The sequence below is a fragment of the Rattus norvegicus genome, chromosome 8 (assembly GCF_036323735.1).
Source record: "Rattus norvegicus strain BN/NHsdMcwi chromosome 8, GRCr8, whole genome shotgun sequence".
Lineage (NCBI taxonomy): Eukaryota > Metazoa > Chordata > Mammalia > Rodentia > Muridae > Rattus > Rattus norvegicus.
This window is the reverse complement of record NC_086026.1, coordinates 102,984,146-102,988,243: the sequence shown is the minus strand read 5'-3', so window position 1 is coordinate 102,988,243 and position 4,098 is coordinate 102,984,146.

Sequence of the window (4,098 nt, the reverse complement as noted above, 5' to 3'; positions counted from 1 at the left end):
AAAGATTTGTAGTTTTCTATTACTTTTCCTACTTGTCTTTTGCTGTTATGGCTTGGGTGTTCGTTTTTGTTTTTCTCTTTTGTTTTATTTTGTTGTGGTTTCTGTTTTTGCTGCTTTTTTGGAGAGTTTGGCTCTGTAACCCAGGATAACTCACACTTGTAATCCTATCTCAGCCTTCACTACCAGGTTTAAGAGAGCATTGCTATACCCAGGTTGAAATTTGTCTTTGGAAAACAAAATGACTACTGTTTTGATTAATTTAAACTTACTGGTTTAGCTAATGCCTTCATTTTGGCACAGATTTCAAGCAGGTGTTTCTTCACACTGAAGTAAGGTTGCTAACAGACCTGTTTTGAGAAGTGTGACCATGATAACCTCAAGGTCAATGACAGTGTATCTACTGTTTCCTTAGAGACTTTATTATTGCTGAGAACCCAATGTAAATTTTTTTGGTTCAAATTATATAAAGAAATAAATAATATGTCTGATAACAGTCCCACTTCTGTTTTTTTAGGTTTCAGTATTAATTTATTTATCATTACTCTCACACTGTCATAACATTTTCAGAGGTGTATGACAACACTGTGGCAGTGGCCATCAACTCTCCTTTCACAGCTCAAGGACAGCTTTCAAATGTATCCCTGCTATTAGTTTTGGAGGGTTCTCTTTATTATTCCAAAGTGGTCCCATTTTATTTACATGGACATTGGGAATGAACACATCTATATCTCTAAAACTACATTACATCAGATATCCTCAAAGATCTCTAAAATAAGGTCTTGTATTTGAAATCACTAATGTTTGGCTGATTAATTATCTGTTTATTATTACTATTCCTTATTTGTAATCATTTTCTTTTGGAAGATCATTTTAATTTTTTGTTTAATTTTCCATATGATTCTTGTGAGGACTCACTTAAAATAGTTTTATTTATTTTCATTCTTTGCATTACCATTAACTTAATGGACTCACACAGACTTAGGACTCTATAGCATTCTGTGTTCCAGGGTGGTAGTCAGAAGCACCACTGACCCTAAGACCTGGTGGAGGGTGTGTCATGTTGGGGCAAACTCTGAAGTAATTTCTGCAGTCATGTTTTCAGAACAAGGAGAGAGAAAGAGAGAGAGAGAGAGAGAGAGAGAGAGAGAGAGAGAGAGAGAGATCTACACACAGAGACAGAGACAGAAAGCAAGCTAGAGAGATAGACAGAGAGACCGAATATGTGTATGTGTGTTTTTATCCCAATCAAATTAAATCAAAAAATTATTTGCAACCAACTGGCTAATTCTTGAGTGTATACTCATATAATAAGCTTCCTTGCCAGATGGGACAAATTCTAATATTGCTTACAGGTTAATCTTCTTTCCTAATGCTGCAGAACTCTCTTCTATTAACTTTGTCTTTGAGCATTTACTTGATTATCATGACATGGTACTATTAGACAAAATAACAATCAATTGGTTGAAGTGGTTTTTTTTAAATTTCTCATTCAATATTCTACTTCTTCAATAGCATTAATTTTATATCTTAGGGATTTTTCAATCATGTTTCACACTTGTTTCTCTTATGTTTAAATAAGTTGTGGCAATTCTGAGGCATCTTGGAAAGTTTATAGCATGAGTCCAGTCTTAGCAACATGTTAATAACTAGAGGAATATCCCCATGTCTTCCACAGCTGTCTATTTAATAGAGCTGTGGGAAGGTTCAAGCATTTACTTTGTAGTAAGCTTGCTGGAGTTTGCCCTAGAAACATCCCAGGTTTTCTATTTAGGAATACCAGCAGTTGATCAGTTTGAGTTTCTCTGAAATAAACAAAGACCAGTTACATGTCTTATTGTATTAATGAACATAGATTATTACATTATTATTGGCTATGACAGGGATTAAATTGCAGAACATTCTTAGAAATCATTTTTCCATTGAGGATCTGAAGTCTCAGTAAACAAACTGGCAGACAACGAATACATATTTAGTTGTAATGTAATATATATCAGGATGCTGTATGAATATGGATGCTTGCATTTGTGATATAAGCCACTCCACTTTTACTACTGTATACTTCTTGATCTCTAGAATTACTGAATGAGTATATTTCCCTTCCCTGCTTTCTAAAAGGAAAAATTTACAAATGATGACAGAGAGAACAAAGAAGGGACAATGGATAACTGAATTTCAGTTAATTATTTTCTATTGCTTGAATTAAATCTAAGTGCTTCAGGGAAATCCCATCTGAGATGTAATACAGTGACAGTATTATGAGTCCTAGATCTTTCTCTCTGCTGGTCCCCTCTGTTTCCTCTTTATCACACAAGCCTTCTTTTGGACTCACATACCAAATTGGATGAGTTGTTTTTGTTTCTATTTTGTTGCTTTTTTTGTGTGTGTGTGGTGCTGTTCAATGAACAAGGGTATAAAAACATTAATTCTAAACCTGTCTTAAGTAATCATTACTGCTTATCATTCAAAATGTAATATATACATTGATAGTTTAATTGTACTTCTCCCTTTGTCTTTTTGGTATTCATGACATTACTTTCCTCTTCAGTAATGACTTGGATTTGCCATTTGGTTTCAGAACAGCAGGGTCTGGCCCTCTTCCTTCATCTTCGGTCTTATCAGTCACGGTCATGTTGTCACCATCAGAAATTCCTGTTCCTCCCTGCATGGAGACTGATAATATTTGGTAATGAGAATTCTGACAGCCAATAGTTTCTTATAATCCCTTCCTCTTGACAGAAGAGAGATTTTAGAAAGTAACAAAGGGCTTTTCACCCATGTCACAATTTTTAGTGTTGCTGAGTTTCAAATGGTATCTTTGACTTTGACTAAATTTTGATTCATTAGAGCAGCCAAAACTAATTGACATAAGCTATTTCTTTAGTCTGTAGTTTCCAAGGTAACTATCCTGGCTCACTATTCAGGTAAGCAACACTTTGATTCTGGCTACCAAGTAGTTTTTCAGTGTAACTCATGTGGTTTCTACCAGATTCCAGGATTCTGATTTCATGAAACTGTAAAGTACAACTCTGAACAACATACATAGCATTTTGGGTTTTTTGAGCAATATTAGAGGGAATTTTCTCATCCATGACTTCTCTGGATTTACAGGCTCATTAATTAGTCCAAGGGCTGTACTAACTCATTTCTGACGCTAAGCTGATTAGATGATGCTGTGAAGAGCAAATGACTTTCTAGTGCTAATTAAAAGGTATATAACTTCTAACATGGTGATATGCCCCCTAAGATTCATAAACAGAATGGTTTCATTTAGTTCCCTTTCATATTATGAATACAAAATGACATTATTAGTGTATGCTGTGTCAAGATGTGAGCAGTGTTTTACAATAGATGTAATTCTAAAGAAAAGTAGCTGCTGGTTATCATTTTGGAAATTGGTATTGCTGTAAATTTTTCATTTGTTTTCTTTTTTGAGTAATTCTAAATATTTCATGCTCAATGTACACAAGTGAGGGAACTTCAGAGAAACATTGTCAATAAAGTAAAGGATTATCAGATTAGTTTTTGTTCTGGCCTTAAGCACATTACTTCAGATTTTGAAATTAGATAAAACAAGATGAAAAATAACCTACATTTAAAGTATGAGGGAAAAAAAAACAATGAAGATATGATCATTTATATGAAGTTTTCATGATTTAGAAATGCTCCTAAATATTTAATTTTCCTAAAATAGCATAATAATAATAATAATAATAATAATAATAATAATAAAAATAATAATAAAACTTGATGACAATGACGATGATGACAATGACGATGACAATGACGATGACAACGACGAAGACAATGATGATGAGTGGACAACAGCATTGGTATTCCAGCTCATAGTATTCCAGCTGCGTTGGGCCACTTCTGTGAACTTGTGACAATTAATAGAGCCACAGGATTTCTTCTGGATTGAGCCACTGGTATGGGATTTCCGTTTGTTGTTTTAGACTGGACTGCTGATATCCTGACAATGAAGATGGGACTTGCCCCAAAGAACTACTTCTAAAATTGTCCACATCCCCCTTGTCCTACCAACCATTTTTCTCCCCTGCCTTTGGTCTGTGGGCTAGAGGGAAGGTTGAATGAATCATT